Consider the following 19,718-nt stretch of genomic DNA (forward strand, 5'->3'; position numbering starts at 1 on the left):
CTCCATAGGCTTCAATGTTAAAATATTTAAACATTGAAATCGTGTCGGTCGCGTCGGTCTTGTGCCATTATAATGGCACAAGATAAGATGGACTTCATAAAGTCCATTTTACATGGAATAAAATGGGAAATGGGCCAATATGGCCCATTTCTCATTGTATATGTCCCCGTCATGTCTAAATATAACTGCCCCCCCATTGTGAGCGGCACCCCAGTATTGACGTCAACCCGAAGCGTGGCGAGCGCAGCGAGCCCGCGAGGGGCGGCGGTGCGCGTCCTCCGACCTTTTCATACCCCTACTATCCACGTCGGCGTGGAGTTGAGAATAGAATAGTGTGGCGAGCGCAGGGAGCCACCGAGCCCGAAGCGTGGCGAGCGCAGCGAGCCCCGCGAGGGGACGCGGACACCTGTGAAGCCCGCGTGGGGACGCGGATACCTGTGAAGGTATCCGCGTCCCCTCGCGGGGCTCGCTGCGCTCGCCACGCTTCGGGCTCGGTGGCTCGCTGCGCTCGCCACACTATTCTATTCTCAACTCCACGCCGACGTGGATAGTAGGGGTATGAAAAGGTCGTAGGACACGTACCGCCGCCCCTCGCGGGCTCGCTACGCTCGCCACGCTTCGGGTTGGCGTCAATACTGGGGTGCCGCTGACAATGGGGGGCATTTATATTTGGACATGACGGGGCCATATACAATGAGAAATGGGCCATATTGGCCCATTTCCCATTGTTTTCTATGTTAGATGGACTTTATCAACTACATTTGATCTTGTGCCATTATAATGGCACAAGTCCGACGCGACCGACAGTATTTCAATGTTAAAAATATTTTAACATTGAAGCCTATGGAGAAATCGCGTCGGTCGCGTCGGTCGCGTCGTGTGCCTTAACTTTAAGGCACACGACGCGACGCGATGGACCCGATTTCTCCATCGGGTTCAATGTTAAAAATATTTTAACATTGAAGCCTATGGAGAAATCGCGTCCATCGCGTCGCGTCGTGTGCCTTAAAGTTAAGGCACACGATGCCCGCGACGGGCGCCGCCAAAATACACAAGTACCAATAGTTCATATTCAATTCTTTTTATGCAGACATATATCGAATTAATTTCCAGTACTAATATCAGCAGATGAATCCTCCTATCTGAGCTCCTTATCCTGCAGGTAAATCCACAAGAGGATTCATCTGCTGATATTAGTACTGGGAATTAATTCGATATATGTCTGCATAAAAAGAATTGAATATGAACTATTTCCCCTGATGAAGACTGTATTAAACGAAACGCGTTGGGACATTGTTTGAACTGTAAAAGAGTTGAATAAAGAACCTACTTGGAAATCCAACATTTCTGGTTTTATGAACTTTGGTGTGATACATGGACATTTAATTTAGGCGCTTTACCACCATTTGGGAAGTATATTGTGGGTATTGTTTCCTAGCCCTCAGGAAACCTGGTGGTTAAGCAGCCGCAATTGGAATTGGAGCTTTTTAATTCGAATTGTGCATATAAGCGCGAGAGGAGTATTGGGGATAATATATATATATATATAGTAGCAGGAATAAAGCGGCACTCAGAGACTGTATACATGGTAAATAAAGCTGGACTATTTGAATCCATACTGTATGCCCAATTGATGCAAGGGCAGCGAAAACCCAGAAGTCGTCGGGCGGTAGTCGATGGCCTAATACACGAGGGTGGCGGGTAAGTGCTCCCTATATATAACTCACTGTTTGTTGTATTCATTTGTGCATTGTATCCTGAAGATGGTACCGCCGTGACCCGAAATGTCAATTGGGCACATCGACTAAAATAGTCCTTCTTTTTTTACCACGTATACAGCCTCCGAATGCCGCTTTATTCCCACTACCGTATATAGGAGGAATCATCTATGAGGGTATCGGAGCAAGTAAAAATGGCTCAACTTCTATGCCTTGAGTGACAGGTTCCCCCTCCATATATATATATATATATATATATATATATATATATATATATATATATATATATATATATATACTGTAGATAGATAGATAGATAGATAGATAGATAGATGCAAAGTGAGAGTTCAGTGCACATAGATTCTTGTAGGTTTTTGGAGGTACACTTGATGCTCTTAATAGTCGTTTTACTGGGTCTCACTTTCAGAAACTCACCACAGGTCAGAGTTCAGTAATTTGTAGAAGAACAAAGAGAAAGGGCACAAGCTTCATTATAAATGTATAACTAACTTTACTATAAAGCATCAGGTACATACATAAAAGTTTAAAACAAGCCACCTCATGGCCTCCGAGCTCCACAAGCTAGTTTGCATACAGAGTGGCACAGCGGTAAGTACCAGCTGATTCTTCTCGGATCTCCCTGCCAGCAGATGGCATCACATATACATTTATAATGAAGCTTGCTCCCTTTCTAAGAGGCAGAAAAAGGCACAGATCACGGTAAGAAGCAGTGCAGCGGGACGCCTCACACTGCTTAAACCTCATATTGACTATCCCCAAAGGTACCACCTAAAGACTTGAGCATTACAGTACCGATGCTCACCAGCAGCACAGCTGTATAAACATTATCCAAAGACCCCAAGAGACATAAGCCATTTGGTTTATGGTAGAAAGGGGTCCGTTGATTCCCCGATCCCCTGAGGGGCTCTCAGTGTCTCATTTGTGCACCAAGACTTTGCCCCCACACCCCAAGCAAAGTTACCAGATACCCTATACTGTTATTTTCATTATAAATAAACAGATTTTATTCAGAATACTGGCCCTTATTCTGATCGGTGCGGCTTTTAACGCATGCGGTCGTCCCGCCGATGGTTATCGTCTGCGCATGTGCAGAGGTCACTCTGCGCATGTGCAGGCGATTTCGCCGCACGTATTCTTCAGACGCCGCACAGGGGGCGGAGAGGGGCGTGAAGGGCTACTTAGCCTCATTACCCTATGCATACGCCCCGCGTTTCATGGGCGTTCCCATGCAAACGCGGGGCGTATGCATGGTAATGAAGCCGTGACGCATGTGTAGGGGGCGGGCATCTGACATCGCCGGATGTCAGCTGCCCGCCCCCATACATGATTTCATACGGACAAGTGTCCGTGTGGTCTTGGGTGGCGGCAGCTGGTGGAGCGTGCGGCCCTGCATTCGATGTTCGGCGACCATCGAATGCAGGGGCTGCTCCCAAGATGGAGGAGGCGTATCCCCGTCCACTTTCATGCGGACCGCCACATATTCGCGTACGGACGGAGGTGGCGATCCGTATGGAAGGCGGGGATTCGCCTGCACGGTCCTGGCCGCATATTCTGATCGGGCCGCACCGATCAGAATAAGGCCCACTGTCACATTTACATTTTTTGCAGTAGACAGACACACGCAGGGGCAGCGCTCAAGCCCACCCATTGTTCTTTGTAAAACTCACCACACAGGGGGTAGGGATACCCCTGTGGCTGAGCAGCGCTCCAAAACATTTCCAAGGTGAGCGCAGTACACCCCATCCGTGTTGTACACTGTACTATTTGTCCCATGGTAACGTACAAACAAAGGGGTTATCGCAGTCAAAAACAGTGTCTCCATGGTGGACCCCCATACAGTATGATCGAATTGCTGCAAAAAACGTCCTTTTGTAGCATAGGAAACTGTACAAAAATGTTTTCCCCTAGTAAAGTTATATTCCCTATGATTACAGAGCGCTGGACATGGAAAATATAATGAACAGTAACAAATTACTTTTATTCCTGTGTAAATCCGCTGAGCACCACATACTGTATATATCCTGTGACTTGTGTCATCATATAACAGGTACAGTCTGCCCTGCTGCTTCCATCGGGAAGAGCCAGTCCGTCTGTAATAGATTTGAAGTCAGTGAAGAATGACAAAGCTTCCATGCCAGGCACATTGTAATCAGTGTGCTCAGCGGACGCTTGTTGCGTGAGAAGAGATATTTAGTATAAGCCGGGCGCTGAAGGTTTCAAAGCTTTTCTTTTGTCACCAGATTATATTACAGGATTCTTGTTTTCTATGCCAGCTCCCTGTACATGGGCCAGATTGTCTTCCTACATATTTGTAGACTAGGTGATTCATCGCGCCCTACGGGCGCTCTTCACACCGTCGTAAGGGGCTGCGCCCCCTTAATTTGTGAACGTTTGTATATGAGAAATAGGGTTAGAATTGTATGAAAGATGCCCTGTATTGCAACTAAGGTGTCCGCGAATCGCGGGAGGGGGGGTCGCGGAGGGTGCCGCGAATTGCAGGAGGGGGGGTCGCGGGGGGTGCCGCGAATTGCAGGAGGGGGGGTTGTGGGGGGGTGGATGCTGCGAATCGCGGGAGGGGAGGGATTGCAGAGAATCGCGGGAGGGGGGTCGCGGGGTGGGTTGCCGCAAATCGCGGGAGGGGGGTTACGGGGGCGGGGGTTGCGGCGAATCATGGTAGGGGGGGTCGCGGGGGGTGTGCCGTAAATCACGGGAGGGGGGGTCACGGGGTGGGGTGCAGAGAATCGCGGGGGGGGTGTGTGTGTGCCATGAATCGCGGGAGTGGGGGTTGCGGGGGGGGGTGGGGGGGAGTGACGCGAATCGCCACAAGAAAAAATCAACACAGAAAGGTCAACACATGTAAATGTTGACATAAGTGTGGCACTTCATTGGTGTCCATGTCGACACATGAGAATGAATATGAAAACATTCAAAAAATGAAAAAAATAACTTCAAAAACTCATGTCAACCTTTTTTATTGTCGACCATAGCCATGTCAGTGTTTTCCATGTGCAATTTAATTCTGGAGCTGCCGCGAATCGCGGGGGGGGGGGGGGGGGTGCCGCGAATTGCGGGAGGGGGGGTCGCGGGGGTGGGTGCCGCGAATCGCGGGAGGGGGGGTTACGGGGCGGGGGTTGCGGCGAATCATGGGAGGGGGGGGTCGCGGGTGTGTGCCGTGAATCACGGGAGGGGGGGTCACGGGGTGGGGTGCCGAGAATCGCGGGGGAGGTGTGTGTGTGTGTGTGCCGTGAATCGCGGGAGTGGGGGTTGTGTGGGGGGGGTGACGCAAATCGCCACAAGAAAAAAACAACACAGAAAGGTCAACACATGTAAATGTTGACATAAGTGTGGCACTTCATTGGTGTCCATGTCGACACATGAGAATGAATATGAAAATATTCAAAAAAATGAAAAAAAAAACTTCAAAAACTCATGTCAACCTTTTTCATTGTCGACCATAGCCATGTCAGTGTTTTCCATGTGCCATTTAATCCTGGGGCTGCCGCGAATTGCGGGGGGTGCCGCGATTTGCGGGAGGGGGGGGGGGGTTGAGGGGGGTGGGTGCCGCGAATCGCGGGAGAGCGGGGTTCATGGGGGTTCCGGTGGGGGTTGCCGCGAATTGCGGGAGGGGGGGGGGGTCGCGGGGGGGTGCCGCAAATCGCCGGAGGGGGGGTTGCGGGGGGTGTGACGCGAATCGCCACAAGAAAAAAATCAACACAGAAAGGTCAACACATGTAAATGTTGACATAAGTGTGGCACTTCATTGGTGTCCATGTCGACACATGACAATGAATATGAAAAAATTAAAAAAATTAAAAATAAATCTTCAAAAACTCATGTCAACCTTTTTCATTGTCGACCATAGCCATGTCAGTGTTTTGCATGTGCCATTTAATCCTGGGGCTGCTGCGAATTTAGGGGGGGGGGGGGGGGGTGCCGCGAATCGCGGGAGGGGGGTCGCAGGGGGGGTGCCGCCAATCGTGCAAGGGGGGGTAGCGGGGGGGTTCTTTTTGCCGCGAATTGCGGGAGGGAGGTCGCGGTGGGGGTGTTTTTTCCACGAATCGGGGGGGGGGGTCACGGGGGAGGGTTTGCCGCGATTCGCGGGAGGGGGGGGTCGCGGGGTGGTGGTTATGCCGCGAATTGCAGGAGGGGTCGTGGGGGGGTTCTTTTTGCAGCGAATCGCGGGAGGGGGGGTCGCGGGGGTGTTTTTGCTACGAATCGCGGTAGGGGGGGTCGCGGAGGAGCGGGTGTTTTTGCCGCGAATCGCGGGAGGGGGGGGGGCGCGCGGGGGGGAGGTTTTGCCGCAAATCGCGGGAGGGGGGCGCTCACCTGGTGGCTGTGGAGTAGCAGTGCTGGGCAACATGGGAAGGCAGTGGGTGTCTGGCACTGTCTGTGGGCTCACTGGGCTGGTTCTCTGTCACATACCTCCCAACATGACCCTCTCCAGGAGGGACACAATGCTCTGTTTCTAGACTTCCCCTTAATGTATGATTGCCATCACCTGTTTTATACAGGTTAATTTCTCAGAAAGGTGTTCAGCACAGATGAAGGCAATCACACATTAAGAGGAAAGTCCAGGAACAGAGCGTTATAGACACAGACACCCACTTTGAGTGACAGATGTAGCCAAATATATAGGAGATGATTATATGAATCCCTAACAATGCTGAAATCGACAGATGTTCTAGAAAAAAAAGTCTGGAAATTAATTTGTATAATTAATGATTTCATAAAATTATCATTTATAAAGCACTGTCCTAAATATATATTCATGGTTTCAGTGCCTTCAGGCATCCTAGGTTGTTGCCGAGGGCACCAGTACTTAGGTGGTCTTTAAAACACTGACAGCAGTACCAAACGTCACTGTATTGTGTTACTGAGTGGATGAAAAGCATCCAGCAGTATCTTACACTATGACACTACTGGCTGTCACTAGCCCAGGTCAGTGTCATTGTGGGGTTGTGGAACCAGCTCCACAAATTCAGTCCCAGGAACAAAATATGTTATCATACCTCCCAACTGTACCGATTTTTTAAAGGGACCCTCCCATTTTTCTGGGACAGTCCTGCATCCCACCTGCCGCCGGCATTGTTCCACGGTGGGGGTGGCAGTTGGGGACAGGAGGCGTGCCCAGCAGCTCACACGGCCCTGGCTATCCCCACCACAGCAGCAAAAAATGGGTACGTGTCTTAATTGTGGCGGACATTCGGCAAAGCTGCCCCCCTTCTCTTATGCCACACTCCCTTTTTGGGCCCAACATCCTGATTGGGACATAATGAATGTCGAGCGGTATGTGTGTTATGGTAAGAAGCAGTAGGGATTGGGGTGCAACACAATATAGAAGATTCTCCGAGTGTCTTGTACTTATATATTTAGTTGCTTGATCTGTTGTGTGATTATACTAATGATGTAAGGCGTATGAGAACGAGTCCATTGTCATGCCGTGCCAGAAAAATGTTTTTTTAAATAGAAAACTATCTAAATAAATTTTTTACACCGATTTTTTAGGTAGTCCTCCACAGCCTTGGAATTGGGAGCAATCCTCCTGTATCCCACCACTTCCTCGAAAAGTGGGAAGAATAAAGGAGAAAATACGGTAGATGCAATCCTGGAATCCTTAAGAAGGGGACAGGGTGTAGTGACACATTACATGGAAATGCATCATTGGCCAGTGCAAATGTCAAGGAAAAAAGGGGGAGAGTGGCTATGCGCTGTCAGGTCACAGTGTATATCAATCAATTAAACAGCAATAATTAGTATTCTTACTCAGACAACGGAAGGATGTGGGTGCTTAAAACAAAAAACATACGGGTGATAGCTATACAATTGAAGGCAATAGTGTCCCGGGCCCACAGATATTAATACAGGTAAGTTTTCTATTCTGGCTGCAGTGGGATGTGGGTACTTAGACCACATGAGAAAAAGACATACAGTATATACAAAGAAGTACGCTGCGCTAAAGTGAAAAATAAATTTAATTCTAAATAAACGAGAATAGGTAAATTAATAATACAGAAATGATAAAAACTGGAAAAATCAATAATACATATATCGTACAAATGACAATAAAAACAAGACTCCGTTGCAGGTAGCCGTTGTTAGCATTTCAACAGTATTAGTAAGCCAATCCCAAGAGGAGAGTGTCTATGTAGGTTATTTGGTACTGCTAATTAGTATATAAGAAGGGAGGTCCTGTTGTGACCATGCAAGTTAGTATAGCGAAATGTGTCCGTGGATAAGAAGGTGGCCACCTGGATGACAGTGTATTTTTTTGAGTTTATTTTTGTGGTCCCATTATATTTTTAGTTTATTTCTTTGTGCCCCCCCCCCACACACACACACACACACACACACACATTATTTTTAAATAGCTTCTGTGCCTCCAGCCCCCATTTTATTTTATTATTTTATTTTAAAACGTTTTATGTGCCCCCTCCTTATAATGTAAGATGTTTCAGCCGAGCTCCCCTACCCCACTCCCCTTAAAGTTATACCCCATTCACACCAGAAATGCAGAGACCAGCCCGGGAATTAAATTCCAGGGACATGCAGGGACATTCCTGGGTTGGGACCCATTCACACATGCTTTTGAAGCAGGAACAACCCAGGTCGGCACCTTTCACACTGAACCCGGGATGACCCTGCATTTCTATGTGAATATCATTGAAAATGGCCATTTTGTGGCCCACAAAGATGAGGTAATTAGGGAGAGGGGTAAAGGGAGAGGGGGAGGGTGGGCCTTTGCAGACATTGCAGGCTTTCAGGGGTAAAATAGCACTGCTGGGGTCTGTTGTGCCACAGAGCTTGCACAGTGTCTTCCTGTATGCTGTGTGATTGCCAATGCAGACATTCTTGGCTTTCAGGGGGTTAAAGTGGACTTCTGGGGTCTGTGGTGCCACAGAACATGCACAGTGTCTCCCTGCACACTGTATGCTGACTCTGGGTATGTTTGTGAGCATCCACCACAACAGGAAGTTGTCCTGCTAGCCAATCAGCATTAGCAGAGGCAACACGGGAAGCAGGGACATGTCCATGCACCTTTCACACCAGCCGGTAGTCTGGGAAGGACCCGGGAGCAACCCTGCTACCGAGCAGGGTTGAATTGCCAGCAAATTAACACAGGAATTTGTCCCTGGAACCTTTCACACCAGTGCTTACATAGTTACATAGTAGGTAAGGCTGAAAAAAGACTTGTGTCCATCTAGTTCAACCTGGTATAGATATCCATTGCTGATTTGGTAGGTTCTGGTATTTTACAGACAAATTATATTTCTTATTTGTACCCATGGATGTTTTTCTCCAGTAAATGTTTGTCCAACTTTGCCTTGAACGCATTTAATGAGCCAGCCGTTACCACCTCTCTGGGAAGAGAGTTCCAGAGTTTGACTGTTCTGACCGTAAAGAAATTCTTTCTACTAGCTGAATGAAATCTTTTTTCTTCTAATCTATACTCATGCCCTCGCATCCTAGATTCCTTTCTAGTAGAAAAGAGGGTGCGTGACAGTTCCTTATATTGGCCCTTGATATACTTGTACATGTTGAGCATGTCCCCCCTTAAACGTCTCTTTTCTAATGTAAATAGTCCCAAATTGCTTACTCTCTCCCCGTAGCTTAAATTCTCCATTCCCCTAATAAGCTTTGTTGCTCGCCTTTGGACTTTTTCAAATTCTATGATGTCCTTTTTATAGTGTGGGGCCCAGAACTGTACTCCGTACTCTAGGTGAGGTCTCACCAATGCTTTATATAGTGGCATAATTACCCTCGAGTCCCTAGTTTCCATTCCCCTCTTAATACATGCCAGAATTTTGTTGGCCTTTTTTGTTGCTACATTACAATGGGCACTACATCCTAGTTTGCTGTCTATTTGGACTCCTAGATCCTTTTCAAGTATGGAATTACCCAGTTCCTCTCCGCTAAGGTTGTAACTTGCACACTGGTTGTGTCTCCCAAGGTGCATAACCTTACATTTATCTACAGTGAACCTCATCTTCCATTTTTTTGCCTACTCATCTAGAATTGCAAGATCATTTTGAAGCATGGTGACATCTTCTGATGATTTGATGACTTTGCTAAGTTTTGTATCGTCCGCAAAGATGGATACATTGCTGAGTAACCCTATCCCAATATCGTTAATAAAAATGTTAAACAAAATGGGCCCCAAAACCGAACCCTGGGGCACTCCACTTAGTACCGGTATCATATCTGATACAGCACCATTCACAACCACTCTTTGTTCTCTATTACATAGCCAATTCCCTACCCATCTGCAGATATTTTCACCCAATCCTAGGTTCTCCATTTTATTAATCAATCTCTTGTGTGGGACAGTATCAAATGCTTTAGCGAAATCTAGGAAAATCACATCTACAGCATTTCCATTATCGAGGTTTTTGCTAACCTCTTCATAGAACCCTAGTAGATTAGTTTGGCATGAACGATTTTTCACAAACCCATGTTGGTTAGCACTGAGTAGACTGTGATGATCTAAATATTTCTGGATACCATCCCTTAAAAATCCTTCAAATAGTTTACCCACAATTGATGTTAAACTAACGGGTCTGTAATTAGCGGGATCTTCCTTTTTTCCTTTTTTGAATATTGGCACTACCTCTGCTATTCTCCAATCTTTTGGTACTATACCTGACGATAGTGACTTACTAAAGATATAATGTAGGGGGGTAGCTAGTTCATCCCTTAATTCCATTAATACCCTCGGATGAATCCCATCTGGCCCTGGTGATTTATTTGTTTTGAGTTTGCTTAGCCTCAGTATTATTTCCTTCGGTGTGAAATCCACAATGAGATCTGGCTTATTTGTCCCGTTTGTGGTAAATGTTCGTTCCACAGTCTGCTCTCCCTTAGTAAATACTGATGAGAAGAACTCATTTAACAGTTTTGCTTTTCCCTTGTCCTCAGTAACACTTTTTCCACTAGTATCAGTTAGTGGGCCTATGTTTTCCTTAATTAAACGTTTACTATTTATGTATTTAAAAAACTTCTTTGGGTTGGTTTTGCTTTCAGTGGCTATGCACTCTTCATATAATATTTTAGCTGCTTTGATTACCCCTTTACAAGTTTTGTTTGATTCTTTGTATTTTGCGAACGCCTCTTCATTCAAGTTATTTTTATAGAATTTAAAGGCTCTGGTTTTATTGTTGATAGCTGACCTTACTTCTTTGTCCAACCATGGTGGCTTTTTTTTGTTGAATTTACCTTTAGTTACTTTAGGAATGTATTCAATAGTTAGTGAATCAAGCACCTTTTTTAGAGTATCCCACATTTCCTCTGCATTTTTTCCCTCCATAACCGTTTCCCACCCAATTCCTGTTAGGGCTTCCCTGAATAATTCAAAGTTCGCTTTTCTGAAGTTTAGTATTTTTGCAGATCCTTTTTGATGTAATTTCCAGTGAAACCATATTGTGATCACTGTTCCCTAATTGTTCAATTACTTTTGAGTTTGAAACTAAGTCTGTGTTATTTGTTAAAACTAAGTCCAAGAGTGCCTCATCACGAGTTGTTCCTGGACCCAAGCCGGGAATTTAGGCTGGTGTGAAAGGGGTATAACTTACCTCTGGCAGTGGCTGCCATTGCTGCTTTCCCTGCCGCTGCTCTGCTCCTCCTCGAGTCTTCTGTGCTCAGCCTCAGAGCAGACAGGAATTCACTTGCGATTGGCTGCCTGTTGCTATGGCTGCCGAAGGAGGCCAGTCACCGGACTGAATGGATGCAGAGGTACAGGGCACTGGTGTCGCTGCCTCTGCATCCATGTCTGTCCCACATGCACCTGCCGCCATGCTGCGTACCCCCCACTACCCGCACTGCACAATTAAACAAAAAAGGAACTTTATCATGCCGGGCGGACAGCGACGCCGGCCCACCTTTAAGCCCTTGGGCCCCGGTGCAATAACTACAGTAATATGAGATTTATGATATTACATTGAATAGCAGAATGGATGGGAACATATGTAACCACATGTTGGAAATGTGATAGGAACAATTCATATATGACCCGGAAGTATCGTTATGGAGGACAATTATTTAATATTGCTAAAGTCATCCTGTATTCTTTAAAAGCTAAGGCTTCCAATGGTGCTTTCAACATAATGAGCATGACATAAAAAATCATCGATAATCCATCGGAACAAAGAAATCAATCCCGTAACTACACAGGGAATATACAATAAAATAAGTGAATAGGAAACAAAAACAAAAAAACTTGAGTAAAATAAACACTCAACTGACAACTAAAAACCTGGGGTGACATTTAATAGAATTTTATCACACTTTTCAAAATCATATCGCCGCACGTTTTTCGGGACTTAGTGCACCCTATTAAATTGGCGATTTCAGCAAAAAATGCGATAACGACATTTTGTTGACTAATTATCGCCAAAAATGCAAAATCGCATCCTATTAAATGTCACCCCTGATGTTTATTTACAGTATGTGTGTTTGGTTGGTGCACATTTACATCGTTGGGCGTGCTGGGCATATTATGGATGTTGTGAATTGCATTTTCAGATAATAAATGCATGGAGCAGGCCCATTGATGTATACATTATTATCCATGAGTAATGATTTTGTGTTCTCCCGTGACTTTCCCAGCTTTCTGCTATTGCACAGCTGTATATTGTATGCTGAAGTAGTCTTCGCTATGAATCAAAGCATCCTACTAGTCTACTAGAACATTTGTATAGGAACTGGAAACATATAAATCTCCTACAATTCAGCACTAAAATAAAACTGTTTTTGAGTTAGTACCTGTTACCGGACAAGATCCCATACTGTCTGTGCACATCCATCCATTTATTCTGTGGTTGTTTTTTTTATATAATAAATGTACGATTCTTCTGAAATCTGACTGTAGAACACGGCATTGTATACACTGTAGGAGCTGTCCAGCCACATGAAATACAGTAGTTCACAGTAAAAAGTCATTTTTCTCCTCTCTCTCTAATACTATGGTCTGCAGCAGGAGTAAGCTTCTGAAATATTGGGAAGCAGGGGGAGGGCATGGCTGGTGGTGGGGGGGGGGGGGGGGGGGTGTCTACTGGTTAACACTCAGCCAGAAGGAAATAACATATATCACTTCAGCCTGCATCAGGGATTGTCAAGCATCTTGAACACTGACTGGCCGGATGGCTCAGTTTAACAGTTCTGGCTGTTAGCCATTCCATCTGATCATTTGGATAGTTTAATGGTCAGTCCAGGCTGATATGTACTGAATATAAAATAGTTAGCTTTAAAATGTTGGAAGTTTTGAAATAAAACTGAAACATTGAATCTATTTATGGTGTTAATTGCACTCATCCACATACCCTCTGCATATTCAGCACCTCAAAGTTCTGCGGAGATGGCACTAGGGCAACTACCTCTCGTGAAACGGGAGTGCGCCTCTTAGTGTATCACCACCGCCTCAGGATTCAATGGTAAGTATCACTCATGTAATCAATTGAAATAAAATTTTGCAGGCATTTTAATAAAAAATCTTTAAGAATGAACAATCATGCAAGATTCTTTCGCAGCATAATTTGATCCAGTATTTCGTGAAAAGTCATATAGTAGTCATCATAGTAACCCGACGCGTTTCGTCAATCAGACTTCATCAGGGGTGAAAACTCGATGGTAGAATGCATCTTATCGTTATTCAATTATATAAGAGTCCAGGTTCCTCTAGGGCCCTGGAACGAGCTAAAAAAATGTTCACTGGTCTCAACTGTGTTTGATGGATATGGCAGGAGTTTGTATAATCCGATAAGAAACTTATCAGTAGATCCTGACAAATAAACCAGAGTATCAAAAAAGGTATCCAAGTGGATATGACACTCCAAAGCTGCAATATATATATATATATATATATAAATAGACTAGCGATGCCCGGCACTCAAAGTAATAGACGGCAACTTGGAAAGGTGCGCTGTCTCCCTTCAGGGATAGGTATATGAACAGCAGGCACAGGCACTCTTTCAATCACAACTGGTCCAATAAATGAAAGACACCACAATGACAGCTACCATTGTGGTGTCTTTCATTTATTGGACCAGTTGTGATTGAAAGAGTGCCTGTGCCTGCTGTTCATATATATATATATATATATATATATATATATATATATATCCCCTGCAATTATCCACTGATCATTGATCCTTTAACCTGAGTCCTTAATGTGCACTTTCCCATTAGCGCTTACAGACTATCAGCCTGTTGTACATTCTAGATCTAACAAGAGATCTAATACCAGCAGGTTTGTACGTACTCTCCCACGCCATTTTTCCCTATTCTTTCTGATCACCTCCAGTGGAAGACGACATATATTATGGGAACCACTCTCTTGTACTCCAATTGTCCTGACTAGCAGGCTTACCCATGGGGTTTACATGTACACTCCTAACAACGTTAGAGTTTACATGTACTCTCTCTGAACTAGTCAGTGACAATAAACATATGTATTATCTACATTCCAGGCTTTGCTGCTAATATTGCCACTTGCTTTTATCGGCTATATTAGCGACTCTATGGTATTTACGTTTATTATACTGCCGTTACTCTGTGTTCTGACACTGTAATATTCTCCCGTGCAGTTTGTGGCCAGTAATCACAGGGAGGGGGCCCCACTGTCTAAAGTGACCCGGGCCCCCGAAAGCTTCATCCAGCCCGGCGAGGGTCGTATGTAACTTTACTGCATTGAACTAAACAATTTTTAACTCAGTGTTACATCATTGCAAATGTTGGTGCAATTGAAGAAAGTTATGAGATGCCTGTTTTAGGCTGAAAGCCAAGATGGGCCCATCTCCAACCACATAGAGTATTTTTAGTTAATTAATTCCCCATTAACACTTTTGCTTCAACCCCTTCCCCTGTGACACTTTCCTGTAACTGGCACAGTCTGTATTGCAGAGTATCTGAATACTCAGCAGTAGAGCTAACAAGGGATCAATAGTACAGTGATATAATCCAGTATTGCTATAGGCTTTTGGTCGATGTCAATGAGGATCTGCAGTTCCATGATAGTGATACTTCTGACTTTGCATCCTGTCTAGTGAAATAGCTGGGTGGCTAGCCAATCAGCTTCTACCTGTCGTTTTACAGGCTGTGCTATAAAAAATTGACGGAAGCTGATTGGTTGGTATCTCTCTCCATCAACTACCATTTGTGCAGCAATAGCAGAACACCAGGGCCCCTGAGGACTAAGGGGGCTAAGTGCTGCCCCTGTCATCCTCTTCCTGTCACCCACTGATTTTTCTGACACACTCTGCCTCCCCATGTCACCCACTGCCTCTCCCTGTAACCCATTGCTGTGTTGCATATTGTGAACTTGGGTTGGGGGGGGAGGAGGGGGCCCAAATAATATTTTTGCCCCTTGGCCCACCACCCACAAGTTCCTCCACTTCTCTCCACATTATATCTCAGCAGTGAAAAACCCCATGTCGACCTTTTGACTGTCGACCTAAACATTGTCGAACTAATGACCTGTCGAACTAATGACCTGTCAAACTAACGACCTGTCGAACTAATGACCTTTCAACCTAGAACCATGTCGACCTTTTCCCATGTCGATCTAGACCCATGTCAACCTTTTCCCCATGTCGACCTAATGGTGTCGACCCAATGACTGTCGACCATCATGCTGTAGACCAAATGATCCCAACCTGAGAATACTATGGACGTTACTGTAACCCGTTGTCCTTCTAGTCACACCAACATCTGTTAGCAATATCTCCCCACACTGGGGGCTAATAAGCCAATTGCTTGTCAGCGAGGGCTGGGCTGCATATTTTAGTTCCCCTTGGCTGGTTATCACACAGCTGACTTCTGCACAAGATATAATGTTTCAATGGAAATGTGTCTATGTTCCGATTTCTCCACTTCAAATGGAAGCGGAGATTAGGCAGATGCTCTGCTCCTCCCTTTGTTGTGTTTACTCTCTGCAACTCCGTTCCTGGAACATTGAAAACCTAACAATAACATTTTACATTTTACCAATCCCTTCCAAAAACACACAAACACAGATTGACCCCAACTTCAACACACATTGGAATTTAATACAAAACACAAAAAAAAGATCTGTTTAATGTATTCTTCCGTCCTGAGACTAAAGGTAGACTTTTCTTCCTTTAGTTTCCCATCTATTCACACTTTTACTTACACCATGAGGGGAATGCAATTCTCCATGATGTGAGTTTACCAATGATCGGCTGAGCATTTTCATATGTACCTTTACGGGTTCGGAGGAAGAATTACAGGTGCCGGCATTCAGATCTGTTTTGCTGCTTTCCTACATGCTAGGAATTGATACCCACACACGCCCCATATGATGTCCAAACATATTTATTTATTAACAGTTTCTTATATAGCGTATACATATTACGCATATGTCATTACAATTGTATTTGTACATTTTTGTTAAACAAAAATATTGAAAGAAATTATCCAATCAACATTTTCATGAAAGCTATTGAACATAATAAGCTTATGGATTGAAGATATACATTCATATATTCCAACAGTAATCTATTATTCAGAACAATTACTATGGTGCCACAAGACCAACACGGTGCTTTACAGAGTGCATACTGTATGTATGAAGAGTATGAACAAAACAATAAGGTAAAGTAACTTCCAGTCCAAAATCCCTTTGGGGCTACAATACAGTATATTCCATGCAATGAACTGGAGGACATTATAATGTTACAAAATATGAACTGGGGCACTGCAATGTGGCACACTATTAAATGGAAGCACTATAGTATGGAATAATATGAATAGGGGCACGTAATGTGGCATAGTATGATATGGGGACACTGAAATGTGGCATAGTATGTAATGGAAGCACTATAGTATGGAATAATATGAATAGTGGCACTGTAATGTAATGGAAGCACTATAGTATGGAATAATATGAATAGGGGCACTGTAATGTGGCATAGTATGAATTGGGGACACTGTCGAGTATATTCCATTGATGCCGGATCCATTCCAACATTCTTTTGCCGGAATGGATCCGGCATCCATTATTCAATTCAGCGGCCAAATCCGGATGTCGGATTTGGCCGATGATGGACACTCACCCGGCCAGCGGTCGAACTGGTGAGCTCGGCAGCGGGAGAAGGTGGGAGATGGCGCGAGGTAGCGGGAACCTGAGAGGGAGCCTGGATGGAGCCGGGTGAGCTGCTCTCACCCGGCTCGGCGGCGGGTATGTACGGGAGTCGGTGGGAGGGTGTTGGAGGGTGCGGGCAGCGGCGTGAGGGTGCGGGCAGCGGCGTGAGGGTGCAGGCTGCAGCGTACAGGAGGACAGCGCTGTGTAAGCTGCTGCTGCTCACACGGCGCCATCCTCCCTGGCTCTATCCGTCATCTTGTTATGCCGGATTGAGAATGACGGAAACACAGTTTTGACTGTGTTTCCGTCAAAAGCAGGTGAATTAGCGGCTCTATCATCAATCCACCTGCTTTTCGGCATGTCGAAACATTACGACATGCCGGAAAAAAAGCTATGATTGAATAGATCAGAACTCCTTCCGATATATTCATGTCGAAAACTGACGTCATTTCGGCAAGACGGCAGTTTCATCCTCTATTGAATATACCCCTGTATGTCGTAATGAGAACTGGGTGTACTGTGTTGAATAATGTGCACTGCCAGTCCTACAATGCGAAATCATGTGGACTAGGGCACTTACTGTATATGGTTCCGATAATAAACTGTTGCACTACTATGGGGCACAACAGTAACTAAGGTTCATAACATAACATAATGTTTTGGTGGCACAACCAAGTTTCACGCCCCCATTCTTGTCATGCTGTGGACTAGCCCAGTGCCCGGGAGCTGCTGGGCAGCCAATAGGGGGGTGCTGTGGGTATAGCTGTCCCAAGCCCCTGCCCCTGGAAGGGCCCGGGCAGCACATTTTGCACACCACAACCCCCTCCGCGACTGCCTCCCGTGTGCATCGCTCAGTGCACTCAACAAAGCAGGTCCTAGAGCGCAGGCTTATACATCACAGGCCGCCGCCGGCCAATTAAAACACTGCACTGGTTTTTGAGCCAATCAGAGCTTGCGTACCGGCAGCCAATCAGAGCGGCTGCCAGTATGCGAGCTCTTATTGGCTCACCAGGCGGTGCTGCATTTAAATTGGCTGCCGACATCCTGAGTTGAAGAAGCCTGCACTCCGGGACCTCCGTGCTGCAGCTCAGCGGAAGAGGAGATGGGGGAGCAGGAGCCGGGTTATGGTAAGTCAAGTGAGGAGGGGGGGAGGGGCCGGGGCCCGGACTGGTAATGAGTCCCCACACAGTGTGTGTTTTGCAGGTTTCCTCACAAAATCACAAATGAAATAGCTTCACCTGTGATCTTTTAAAATGTGTCAATGAATAATTAGTGCATCTGTGCACCTGCCAGGTGACCGTGAACTGTATGGAGTCCTGAGGACTGCATTTGAGAACCCTTGCAGTAGACAGTTGGACAGAAGCATGGGACTCATGGGATCTGCAATGCATAGGGCATACTGTATACCCATTATCTTGTTTTCTGGGGGTTGGGATCATTTCCTAATGACTGTCGACCATCATTCTGTAGACCAAATGACCTCATCCCGTTTTCTGGGCATACACCAATATAATGTGACATAAGTTATATGCTAACTACGGTATCATAGGCATCCCCCTGCATAAGGCGATTGTGTACCCCATATAATCTCATTGTTTATTGTTCTTATCATTTTATTTTTCTTTGCTGCCAATGGATAAACAGAACAAATATTTCAGGCTTGACAGTTTATTGCTGTGGGTCTAATGCCCGCTTTCATGCCCAGATAACTTTGTTTGTATTACACACTCAAATCTGCAACACAAGCCATGAAAAAGTGTAAAAATGAGTTTAGTTGGCCATTTAAGATGGCAAGCTTTATTTTTTTCTTTCTGAAATAAATGTCGTAATTTTCAAGTGGTTTGTTATTCAAAGGGGATTTTTCGGTGCAGTATGTTATGCCGACATGACCACTGACAACAATGGGAGCGATTCAGAGATTGACACATTTGCAGAAGCAGGTACGACCATGACAAGATCCAAGGAGGGGCGAATGGGGCTGCTGTCCCAGCGCCCCCACACATTAGGGGCCCCACACACTCCCCCTGAATCACACACGCCACTGGTACTGAAATCGGGGCACAGCATGATTAAGCTGTGTCTCCGATTTCCCCACTACGCATACAGCCGCTGCCAGCACCGCCAGCCGAGGTGCTGATGAAGTCACCGTCAGCCTCTCGCGGGATTTCACAGTCACTACTGTGGCCACTAGGATTTCTGTGACGTCCAGGAGCTGAGAGAGAGGCGGCGTCACTTCACTCAGTCCCAGATCCTTCCTCAGCGGCGCCGGCAGTGTGCGAATGGCTGGCAGCGGGCTTTGAGTTGTGTGGTGCCTGACATATCAGTTATTGTGTTATTCTTTATATTGTGCAAGATATTTGGAACATTAGGGTACATTCTGTAAAGTGTGATTTGCATTAAAATATTATATCTTCTTTCTTAAGGAATTCAACACAATCACAAGGCTGATTAAGAAATTATACTTCATTTTAATAACGGCAACTATATCACTTTTGTTGATAGGGGCCTCCACAAGTTTGTTGTCCAGGGCCTCCACGAACCTTAATCCGGCTCTGGATACGACAAACACCCAACAGCTTGGACAAAGTTGCAACTGTTACCAGTGGTTGTTCCAGAGGTGGGGCTCCAAGGCACTCCAGAACTGAAATAGGGGAGCTGCTGACAGCTACTGCGGTTTTATGCTAATTTCATTGCTGATGGGCATCGTATTGATCTGTCCAAAGGCCATGGCACAAAGGCACACCATCGGACATTAGAGTAACCATGCAGTCGCTCTAAAATATCGGTCAGATTATGATCACCAGCCTCTGACACCGACATGTTTTATACATGCCCACCACCGCTCTGGACATGCCCACCACCGCTCTCGACATGCCCGCCACAGTTAG

The sequence above is a fragment of the Crinia signifera genome, chromosome 9 (assembly GCF_055691185.1).
Source record: "Crinia signifera chromosome 9, ASM5569118v1, whole genome shotgun sequence".
Lineage (NCBI taxonomy): Eukaryota > Metazoa > Chordata > Amphibia > Anura > Myobatrachidae > Crinia > Crinia signifera.